Below are 12849 nucleotides of genomic sequence, written 5' to 3' on the forward strand. Positions count from 1 at the left end.
GGGCATTGTAAGGACCCGTTTGGTAAGGGATCAGGAGTTGGTCATGGAAGTGAGACTCCTCCAGTAGCACATGGCTGGTCTGGTGCAGTCACAATGAGGCAGACAGTTGCTTCACTCAGTGTGGGGGTTTTGGTGCTGATGCTCCCCAGCAGAAGGGAGCCCAGACGAGATCTGTCCTGAGTAGCCGTACGCATGCCACACACATCAGGCAAGTGAGAAGGAAGTTTTTACCTGTAATTTTTTGAAAGTCAAACCAACATAGGGCAAATTCATTTGTCCTTAAATCAGGATGGGAGAAAGGACAGGAGTTCAAATAGTTGATTGTGGTTATCCAGACAGATAGGTCACCCTGAAATTTGAGGAGCAAAGTTTGAAGGAATAAAATTTTATTCCACATTTAATTGATCAGTGATTATCTATAAGCATCTACTTTGTGTCAACCATTATGCCAGGAAAAAAGCCCTGTGATGCCCCCCGGAACAGAAGAGGATGAGAGGCCATCTCCCACTCACTTTCCTATCTCCCCTGGGAGGCCCTCTGATGCGGTATGGGACTTTCTGCCACCCCTCCTACCCCTGGAGCCGCACAATGTAAAGTAGCATAGCTGGAGTCTAGAAGTGGCTCCTCAGCAGCAGGGTGTCCCGTAACTCACAGAGCATTCATCTGGCCCCTTTGGTTTTAGGGTCTTCCTTGGTGTGTAGGGCAAGGATTACAGGGAGCTGGCACCTGTGGCTTATTTTTCTTTTCACGGTCTAAGTAACAAAATCCCAAAGTGGCTTGTTATATCTTAACTGATCGAATCAGTCAGGGCTTGACCTTGGCCTTGCTTGTCTTGTGTGTTCCTTTCTTGACCGGAACCATTGTGGGGTTCTGCTAACTATCAAATGTGTCCATTCCAAACTATACCTTTAGGAACCAGGAGAATGACTATGCATAGGCCCCCATGGACCCGTTCTAGGTGTTGCTGTTAAGAGGTTTGAAGCACCATTGTGAGTCCTAATCCTTTGTATGTGATTCTTTTTCCCTTGGAAAAAAGAAGTTTGCAGGATATCTGCTAAGTAGATTACCACTGGTCCTTCTCTTTGTTCCTAATGCTCTGGAATTTCACACTGAGTACCATCCTGTGGGTCTAAATTCACCATTGTGCTGGACACTTAGAAGACCTTTCAATCTGGAAACTCATGTTGCTTAGTTCTGGGATGTTTTCTTGAAAAATTTCTTTGATGATTCTCTTCTTTTTCTCTCTGCTCTTTCTTGAATTTGTATTATTCATATATTGACCTTTCTGAGGTGGTCTTCTAATTTTCTTATCATTTCTCTTCATTTTCCATCTCCTTCCCTTTTTGGGCTGCTTTTGGGAGATTTCTTCAACTTTATCTTCTAATCTTTCAGTTGAGGTTTTCTCATTTCTGCCATCATGTTTATAATTTCCCAAAGCACTTTTTTGTTCTCTGAATGGTCCTTTTGAAGAATAGCATCCTAATCTTTTTACATGAAGGCAAGATCTTCTTTCTGAGCATGTTAATAAGGTGATTTTGGGGGATAATTTTTAAAGTATTCTCTCTGCATAGCTCCTTTCTTACAAGTTGCTTTTTGTTTGTTTTTGGTCTTTATCTTCCATGTTAGAGACCCACTGCAGCTGTCTGGTGAATCCTTATTTGTTTATTTACTTTTATTTTCTGTATATTTTGAATGTTTTAACATCTTTTTTTGGTGAATCCTTGATTGCCTACTTATGTTAAAAGTGGGGACTAAAAAGCTAATTGGAAGCTCTGAGTACTTGGATAGCGTTTGTCAATTTTGAGTTTTACTGTACAATGATCTGCTTGGGCCAATTGATGGGCAACGCTGGGTGTTAGTGTCTTTAGATCTTTCTCCTTGGGTGGCCAGATTGTTCAGGAAAAAAACTCTTCTAGTCTTCTCCCTGAAGAGTAAAGGTCTGCCAGAATTCTGGGAATATTCAGCATTCAGGATGCATTTGGTCACTGAATCCCCCTAGTTTTGGGACAGTACCAGTTCCTAAAGTCAAGGACCCACCCTTTTACTCTCTCAAAGAATACATCATGTCAGGATGAGAGAGGATTCTTCTCAAAAGAGTGGAATGGGGAGGGATGCAGGGATCAGACTTCTCATGTAGCTTTCCCCAAATATTCCTTATTAGGACTTCCACTCCCCACCTCCATTTCCAGAGGTACTTGGTGCTGCTTGTCCTGAGTCTGTTGAGGTTTCTATGGTATAAATTAGGTTGATTCTCAGCTTTCCTGACTGCTGCCTTAGGATTCAGCTTATCATAGCTGCAAAGTTGGTTACCACTGGTCTGTCTGCTCTCCAGCTTCCCACATTTTGGGAATGTTGGCTCCCCTTCTGTTCTCCCATCTTCTTGATGGTAGTTTTTGTAGGATTAGTGGCAGGAGCAAAACTGCATCTGCCATCTTAGCACAGAAGTCACTTTTCATGTTTTATAATGTCAGCATACACAAGGTTTTTAGCAGATGACTTGTAGTTACTATGATGAACACCAATGCTCCTTTATTCTTTCAACAAATATTTACTGAGTGACAACTATGTGCCAGACATTAGTCTAGGCATTTTGGATATATCAGGGAACAAAGTAGATAAAGTCTCTTGTGGATCTTATCTTTCAGAGGGGGAGGCAGACAATAAATAATAGATGTAATAAGTAAATTGTGTAACATGTTAGGAAGTGATAATAAGAAAGAAAAAGTAGAGCAAGATAAGGGGAATGGGGAGTGCTGGGGAGCAGGAGGGTGGAGTGGGTTGCAATATTAAATGTGGTGGTCAGGTCAGGCCTCATTGACAGTGACATTTGAAGATTTGAAGGCAGAGAGAGATGTGGCCCTGTACGTATCTGAGGAAGAGCCTTCCAGGCAGGGGAACAGCTGATGCAATGGCTTTAAGGTGGGAGGAACAAGGCCAACGTTGTATATAATGTTTTCAGGGCATCTAAAGCGTAGCCCTAAATGACTCCAATTTTCCAAGCTATTTTTTTTTAATTGTGATTAAAAAACTGATATAAAATTTACCCTCTTAACTTTTCTAAAGTATACTGTTGAGTAGTGTTAACTATAGTCACATTGTTGCATAACAGATCTGTAGAACTTTTTTAGCTTGCAAAACTGAAACTATACTCGTCAAACAACTCACCAGTTCTCCCTGCCTTAGCCTCTGACAACCGTCATTCTACTCTCTGTTTTCATGATTTTGAGTACTCTAGATATTTCACATAAGTGGAATCATACAGTATTTGTCCTTTGGTGAATTGCCAAGCTTCTCTTGTTCTTGTGTTGCAAATTTATTCTGGCTTGTCTTGCTGTCCTTCTTTTAGCTGTTACTTCTCTCATGCCTGCATGTAATTCAAATTCTGGCACCCCTATTTACCAGCTGAATCAGATAGGATGCTTTTGGCTGCAAGGAAGAGAAACCCTGGCTCAGACTGTTCTAAACAGTGAAGGAACATATTGCTCACATAGTACGCAGTTTAGAGAAAGGGGGAGTTCGCGTTTGGTTGATCCACTGGTTCAGCAGTGTCATCAAGGACTGAGCAGTTCTTTCTCTCAGCTCTGCAGACTTCATCCTCAGGCTGATAGCAAGATGGCTGCAGCTAATTCAGGCATCACATCCAGTCATGACAACATCAGGGAAAGAAAGAGACCCCCTACTTTCTTGTTCCTCTCTCTTAGGCACAGAAACCTTTCCTCAAAATCCCTGCATGAGACTTTCCTTCACATCTCATTGGCCAGAATTAGATCACGTGCCTGTGCCTGAACCAGTTGCAGGGACAGGTTGGAAGTGTTGCCTCCAGGGAAGCATATGGATGCTTGGGAGAGAGGTGGTTACCTAAATAAAATCAGATTCTATTAGAAAGGAGAAAGTGGAGAATGGATGCCGAGTAGACAGCTGTGATGTTGTGATATAATAAGAAATATATATTTGATCTTCGTCTTTGGTTCCTGGGAAAGAACTTCTAAAACCCTTGGAAATTCCTGAGTGATAGAGGTGATAGGAGGTGTCTTTTATTATTTGTAACAAGCCCCTTTCAACCACACCTGACTTTATGTTAATGAGATGATTGGTGACTGAATGCCTTTAGACAGCTCCTGGATGGGGGCTCGTTGCCAGAGGAACCAACCATGAGATTAGAGGGTTGGAACTTTCAGCTCCACCCCTACCCCCATCCCTGACCTCTAGGGAGGGGAGGGGGCTGGAGATTAAGTTAATCACCAATGGCCAATGATTTAATCAGTTACACCTGTGTAATGGAACCTCCATAAAAACCCTAAATGAAGGGGTCCAGACAGCTCTGAGTTGGTGAACACATCCATGTGCCGGGAGGGTGGTGTAACCCAAACTCTGTGGGGACAGAAGCTCCTTGCCTTCAGGATCCTTCTGGACCTTGTCCTGTGTACCTGTACATTTGGCTGTTCAATTGTAGCCTTTATAATAAAACAGTAATAGTAAGTAAAATGCTTCCCTGAGTTCTCTGAGCCATTATAGCAAATTTTCAAAACTGAGGAGGGAGTCATGGGAACCCAATTTGTAGCCAAGTCAGACCGAAGTGTGGGTAACCTGGGAACCCACTACTTTCATCTGGCATCTGAAGTGGAGGCAGTCTTGTGGGAATGAGCCTTTGTGGGGTCTGTGCTGACTCCAGGTAGTTAGTGCCAGAATTGAATTGAATTGTAGGACACCCAGTTGGTGTCTGCAGGGAACTGGAGAAGTGCTTGGTGTGGAAAACCCAAACATTTGGTGTTAGAAGTGTTATAAATAGAAACAGATCATAGTAGTAATAATAGAGCCAACAGTGTCCACTACACCAGCTGTGTGATTTGAGGAAAGTCATTTAAAAATCTCTGATTCTCAATTTTCTGAGAAAACGAGGATAATAGTATTTTTCTCATGTGACAATTAAGTGACATAATAACTGAACATAAAAACCATGTGCATAAACCACCCAGGAGAGTCCATGGCACATAGTATTACCTAGTTCAGCAGTTCTGAAATTGTGGTCCCTGGACCAAGAGTGTCAACATCGGCATTACCTGGTGTTATGGGGTGAATTGTCTCTCTCCTCCCCCCAATTCATATGTTGAAGTCCTAACGCCAGATACCTTAGAATGTGACTGTGACTGTGTTTGGAGATGGGGTCTTAAAGAGGTAATAAAATGAGGTCAGTGGTGTGGGCCTTCATCCAATATGACTGGTGTCCTTATAAGAAGAGGACATTAGGACACAGACACACACACAATGATGACAGGGAGAAGACAGCCATCTGCAAGCCAAGAAAGAGGCCTCAAAAGAAACCAGTCCTGCCTACACCTTGATCTCAGACTTGAAGCTTCCAGAACTGTGAGAAAATAAATTTCTATTGTTTAAGCCACCGAGTCTGTGGTACTTTGTTATGGCAGCCTGAGCAGACTAATACAGCTGGGAACTTGTTAGAAGTGTAGTCTCTGGCCGCATCCCAGACCTACTAAGTCAGAAACTCTGAGGGTAGAGCTCAGCACTCTGTGTTTTAAAAGCCCTTCAGATGATTCTGATGCGCACACTGAGTTTGAGAAGGGCTGGTCTAGTTTTTAAGGTGTAGGAACCTGACTAGCCTGGGTTCATATCACAACTCTACCAGCTACTAGCTGTGTGATTTTGGACTTTTTAAAACCTCTGTGTGTTTCAATCTCCTCATCTGTAAAATGGGTATAACCTAGTCCTTATCTCTTAGGTTGCTATGGTGATGAGTCCATCCAGATAGAATTTAGAACAGTGCTTGGTGCATAGTTAATGCTCATCAAGTGTGAACTATTATTATAGTAGATAACATGTAAATGTTGAATCTAAATCTCATTTTAAATGGTTGGGTTTAGAAAAAGAGATAGTAGCCAAGCCTATTGCAATTATTTGTAAAGTGAGAACCTGGGGACTCCCTTGAGTAAAGTTGAATACTCCAATCCCTATTATGGCTGCCTGAAACGCTTTTTTTCCCTCACTTCCTGGTTTATGATTGTGATGCGGAAAATGGAGATGGTGCCAAGTTCTTTGGAGTTTATGCAAATAATACATAGCACACATTGTTATGTTGCTCTTCATCCTCTGTAAAGGCCCATTGTCATCAATTTTATATCCTGTTCCCATGGGAACTTTACCTTTTCTCCTCTTTGGAGTCTGTTCTTGATGGATTGTCAAGTTTCTCACTTAGACAACGTATCCTCTTTCCCTGATGGCCCATTTAAAACCACCTTCTATTTAAAAAAAAAAGTTTTCCATGGAGGCATCTAGATACTCATGTCCCTTGTTTTTCATTTGCATTATATCTGAGGAGATTCCAATTGTTTTATAGTGTGCAGCTGCCACTACAAACTAATGACATTTTCACTGAGCAAGTTGCATTTCCAATGCTTGTTTCTGTATATTTGATTGTCTTCAGTATTTTTTATGAGTTGTAAACACCCTGGGTAGAAACAACTCAATAAATGACAAACAGTTAAATGAATAATAAAAAATTATAGTCTCATAAAAGGAGAATGAGTGGGGCCCTTCTCCCAAATAGAGGTAAGCCTGGGATATCAGTATCTTATGAAAAGCCGGCTAGCTACTTTACCTTAAAATATTCTTTCAGTCACAAACTTGTTTTTGTAATCTTCCCCTGCAACACACAATTCACTTTCCCTTCTACTTACCTTCTTAATCACTCTAGGAAACATAACCATTCATTTATCATCTAGGCCCTAAATCTTGGTATCATTTCTTATTGCTTTCTCTTCTCACCAACATTGCTATTGCCGTTTTAACATTATCCATCTCTAACTTATCTCCAAGACCAGACTTTCTACGATTGTGGGGAACTGGAGTGTTCAAGGTAAATAATAATCCATTTGGCTAGATTATCTCTAATCTCATTTTGTAATTCCATATATAATCGTAGCCATATCCAGAAATTCTGTAAAGGCCTTACAAAAAAAACCCTCCCTGCAATAAACTGAAATGTAAAATACAAAGCAAATGTAAAGTATTTCCCACTTTTAAAAGAATTGTGCATGAGCCAGGAGGTGGGAAAAATCGAAATCTCAGTAATAACAATTACAGGACTCCAGGGGCCTCTTGTTGTCTGACTTTTCCTATCCTTTATTCGGGTGCCCTTTTGTTGTTTTCTGCTTTGTTCACTTTAACATAATATCCTTCAGTTTTTCACTGTAAGCTTATCATTGTCACTATTCAGGGAGTATGTGGTTTTATCATCTACCTTTTCTTTAAGGAAAAGTTTTTACTTTTAGAAATGCTCTTCACTGATAATTATTTTCTGTAACCTAATGTCCTTTTTCTATTCTCATTAGTGTTTCTGAATATGACTTTAGACCCAAAGGAACTATTTTCCATATTCTGAAGAATAACCTTATTTAAGTCACGTATAAACAAGTTATGCTAAATTAAAACACTTAATTCCATTTACTTCTTCATTTTAGTAGGTAACTCTGTGATCCAAACTCAGACTGGTCTCCTAATTGAGTCACTCAATCCAAATGTTAAGAAAATCTAGTCCCTCGCTATTCCCTGAGCTGTGGCAGATCGTGTTTCTAAAGATAGCTGCAACAATAGCTCCCATCCCATATGTTCTTTTGCAATGTGACAGTGCTACCCCCTCCTCAAGCAGTAGAGTTTATTTTCATTCCCTTTAAATCTAGACTGGCCAATCACCTATTTTGACCAATAGGATGCAGCAGAAATGATGCTCTGCAACCTCCAGGCTGGGCCTTAAGAAATCTGCAGCTTCTGCCTTCAAGTCTTGGAACCAGCTACCATCCTGTGAGGAAGCCCAGGAAGCCACATGAAGAGGCCTCATGGAGGAAAACCAAAGACATTGGCCAACAACCCAGCTGAGCTCCCAGCTGGGATGTGAAGGAGGCCATTTGGGACATTCTAGCCAAGTCAGGATGCTAGCCAACACTCTGTGAACTAGAACTGCCTGATCAACCTATAGAAACATGAGAAATAATAAATTGCTGCTGTTTTGCCACTACATTTTGAGATGGTTTGCAGTGCAGCAATACATGACTGGAGCACTGGGGCTCCACTCATCTTGTTTTTGAGGCCTTGCACCAAGTTCACCTGCTTACCTCACCACCCTCAGACCTCTGCAAGGAGGTATAACTTATTTTCTGGGTCTTCACAATCTCCTTTTGGCTCTGGACAAAATAGTTCACCCTTCAGTGATTATGAAAATGGCCAAATGATAATCAGAATACTAATTAATGCTTTTTTAATACTTAAGAGGTGCCAGGCACGGTTTTAAGAGTAATATATTTATTAATATATTTAATCTTTAGAACAACTGTTTGAGCCAGGTACTATTATTATCCTCTTTTTACAGATGGGAAAATCAAGGCCCAGAGAGGTGAATTAACTTGTACCAAGTCCAACAGCAGGTGGTGGAACCACCGTCAGAACCCAAGCATCAGATTGCAGAGCCACATGCTTAGCCACTGCAATGTACTGCCTCCCATAAATAATGCCTCACGTTCCTCAGGTTAATCCTGAAGTGACTTGGGTGAGTGGAGTTTCTTTCACTTATGTTACTTGATCCTCTTACTTTACTTAAGAAAGTCCTTTAAGGCTTTGATTGCCTCACTCATTTATACTAGATTCTGGGCTGTGTCCCACGCTACCACTTCCATTTAGAAAAACCTAATGTTAGAAAATTTTAAATGCTTGACTATTTCTACACTCACAGTTCAGGGTAGGATAGAGCGTTTGCCCGGTTTCCCCAGGTTCCTCATCCCTGTGTGGCCACCACAGAGGGCAGCAGAGTGACAGGCAGGCAGCGACCGGGAGGAGGGGGCAGAGAAGCAGAGCTGGCTGGGAGGACCAAGGTGGTGCCGGCGTGGGGCGGAGCTCTTTACACTCCCTCCGGACGGTGAGAGCCAGGTGGGAGAACAGCACAACGTCTCTCAGCACCCGCTAGACTGAAGGCAGGAAAGCCTGCTCCTTCTAATAACAAGGGCCGGGGGCAGCCAAAGCCGCACCAGTCAGATAAAGCAGAGGGAAGCCTCTGTGCTTGTCATGCAGATGCAGCCTTAAGACGAACTCCTGGTGCCACTTTCCAACTAGACTCCAGCCTGCAGGTCCCTCCTTCCAACTAGACTCCAGCCTGCAGGTCCCTCCTAGGCAGGCTTCTAGAGATGTCACTGCAAGGGGGTGTGATTTTGCCTCAAGCATCCTTAAAGTCCTTCTGCTTCCTTTCTGCCTGATAACTGCCACAAGAATTCAGAGGGAAATTAAAAAAGCTAATTATAAAAATTGATAGGTCGGCATTCTCATGCTGTATTCAGAGCAAAGCCTTTGGAGACAGAGTCCTGGGGTCAGAGGCCCATCTCTGCTGTTTAATTGTTGTGTGGCTTTGGGAAAGTGCTTTCTTCTCTGAGCCTCAATGTCCTTAGCTGTAGAATGGGTTAGTGATATTTACCTTGTGTGCTTGTCGTGAGGAATAAATAAGTCCCATAGGGAAAGCTCGTGGCCTCATGTATACCTAGCTACCTGTTCTTTACATACACAGTATATATTGGACATCTATACAACCATGAATTACCACGCAGCCTTAGAGTCTAAGCTGCAAAGGGTGGAGCTGGTGTTTCCTGCTCTACTGTACAGTGTTTGCTCAGGAAAAAGACAACCACCACAGTCTATTTTAGAAAAGTACTGTCGTTTAGACCCTCCCTTTTTACTTTCATCCCTTAAATGCTTTAGAGATATGTGGTATGAAACGGACTTCTATAAATTTAAAAAGCATCTAAGTTTCGATCGTGTGTTCTTAATCCGAGGTTTACTGGTCTCCAGGAGTCCATGAGCCCCTTGAAATGGTATGCAACATTTTGTGTGTCCACATGTATGTGCATTTTTTTAGGGGGAGATGATTCATAATTATCAACAGACTTTCAAAGGGTCTGTGCTTGGACAAAAGACTAAAACACTCTACTGTAGAAACAGCCTTTTAAATCTTCTACTGAAACTAACTTAGAGGCCTTCCCTGACTGAAAACAAAGAAGGCGCAGCTTTGGAAAGCACTGGAAATGGATCTCGTCTTCCACCAAGTCCCAATCTCTTTTCCCCCACTGTGTTCCTAACAGAGTGGGAGGCTGGGGGTGCCTCTTGGCACAGGTAATGCTGTAAACAATGCTTTACGTGGTCCGTCAAGACAGGTCCATGTGGATGCAGAGGTGTTGCCTTCTCTAATTACAGCTGACAAAGACCGAAGCCTAACCTCAGCTGCACCTTCTGTCCCTGGGAAGTCATTTATGGGCAGACCTGTAATTAGGATTTGCTACCTGAAACATAATTCTCAGGATGACGAATATTTAAATTATATCCCCAGACACATACCTGAGGCAAAGCCCTAAGGGCTGATGGCCATAAGGGGGGCGTGTAGCATTCTTCATCCAGTGGGGATTAATCAATGAGGATGATATCACTCATAATCTGCCAGGGGCAGGTGTCCAAGAGGCCCTTTTGGCTTCTACAGGGGGTCCCGACAGCCCGTGCACTGGGCTCCGTAATTTATGCCTCCGGCACAGAATCCACACAAAGCAGGAATGGCCACATCAGCATTTTGGGATTTCAGGCCAGCTTCACTTATCCCCAGACCCTCTCCCCCAAATTGTAAGGATGATTCAGCTAATTGACTCCACTTTATTTTTAATGAAAATGATTGTTGGTGTATAAAGTAAATGAAAATACAATCCTAGGGGAGGGGATTTAAAGTAATTTAAGAGTTCAGTGAATGATGACTAATTTTGCAATTGTTTTTATTACTTCGCTTTAATTAATAGATAGTTCATGCATTACAGAGTATACAATATAAGACTCATGGACTATATTAGGGAAACATTTTTGATCTGTGTAAATAAATTGAGATAAACAGGTGCACCTGTTCTGTGCCTGTCCCGGGAATATTTGAAACTCTGGCACAGGATGAACGTCTGTTGGTGTCAGTGTGACAATAACAAAACAAAGCTGGCACTGGGGTCAGGAAGTCTTTGGTGGGTGGGGAGCCACTGTCTGCAGCTAGAGCTCAGCATGGCTGCGTATTCTGATGCCCATCAACCAGGAAAGGGATTCTAAAGTTTCCAAATAATTTTCCCCCTTCACAAAGCTGTTGTAAAATAAAATACAAATCCTTCCTGAATGTTCCTAGCTTTCCTTCCTTTAGGAAGCTTTCGGTCAATGGGAAACAAAGCCTTATTCAAAGGATTAAAGTCATAGTCATTCTATTGTTTGCAGCTTCAATAATGCAGCTTTCCTTCCACAGACAAAATTTTCGATTCACAAATCATCTAAAAAACAGGAAATTTTTGGATACATGTGCTGATGATAACATAACAAGGGATCTATCATGCGGTATAGAAGTTTACGCAAAGAGGCATCCGATTTTATTTAAAAAGTTTTGACTGTGCTGCACTTCTGGGTGCATTCTAGGAAGATTATTCCTTAAAAGAAAAAGCCACACGGCTTATATCATAAAACTACTCAGTTCCCACTCCTGTCCCCAGAAGGGAGAGGAGTGAGGAGGCAGAGAAGCAGATACTGGCTGTGTTTCCAAGGCTGCACTCCAGGCGGTACTGTAGAGGCAACAGGCGTCTGCAATACCCTCTTCTCCCTGCTGTCTTTAGTCCTGTGCTTCTTCTCTCACTTCAGCCAAGTCCCCAGCCCTTACCAGGAGGATGGAGGGAGAAGGAGGCAGGTGGCTCTGAGCTCTGGCTGTGGGCAGTAGCCATAGGGAACCATAGAACGTTAAAGAGGTTGTGTAAACAGTCACTACTTTTACAAGCAGCGGAAAAGAAGGGCTGGTGGGGGCCCAGGATGAAGCAGCAGCACTAAACTGTGAGCAGACAAACTCACTCTGGAAATCTATTCCAGCTGCTTCTAAATAAACCACCAAGAGAATTATTTTATTTAGATTATTTTGGTGACAATCTTTTAATTTCTTTACTATATGCTAAAAGGAACACCATAGATCCTCCTGAATAATAATTTTCAGTGTCTTTAATTCCCCAACATCATGATTTTTCCTGAGTTCCCCCCCCCGCTTCCACCATTCCCTTTAACTTTTATTCACACTTCCAGGGAAAATACCACTTTTCCCTAATTAAAGGATGACAGGACCTATTTACTTCCTAACATTTTCTTCTATGCTCTTGCTACTCAAAGTGTGGTCTGGATCCCAGCAGCAGTAGCAGCAGCCTCTAGCTTGGTAGAAATGCAGACTTTCAGGTCCTACCCTATGACTACTGAGTCAGAGTCTGCATTTAAGGGGATCCTTAGTGATTTGCATGCACATTCAAGTTTGGGGAGGGATAGTCTATACCATGCTACAGACCTGACTTTTATAATCCACACCACCAAGGCCTGCAGGATCCTACATTCTCTGGCTCTGCCCACTTCTCCAGTCTCATCCCATAGCACTCTACTGCTCATTCACTAATTCTAGCCTCCAAGCTCTGCACTCACTGTTCCCTCTGCCTGGAGTGCCCTTGCCACCTCTTAGCATGGCTAACTCCTTTATTTCATTGCAATGTCAGCTCAAATGTTAGTTCCTTAGAGGAGGCTTCCCTGACCACTCTCTATAAAGAACCACCCCCAGTCCAGCCACTCTCTACCCCATTATGCTGTTTTATGTTTTTTATGGCACTTATTTATTTTTATTTTTTTAATTTTTTATTTTTTTCCCCCCAAAGCCCCAGCAGATAGTTGTACATCATAGTTGCACATCGTTCTAGTTGCTGTATGTGGGATGCGGCCTCAGCATGGCCAGAGAAACGGCGCATTGGTGCGCGCCCAGGATCCGAA

The sequence above is a fragment of the Diceros bicornis genome, chromosome 10, assembly GCF_020826845.1.
Source record: "Diceros bicornis minor isolate mBicDic1 chromosome 10, mDicBic1.mat.cur, whole genome shotgun sequence".
Classification (NCBI taxonomy): domain Eukaryota; kingdom Metazoa; phylum Chordata; class Mammalia; order Perissodactyla; family Rhinocerotidae; genus Diceros; species Diceros bicornis.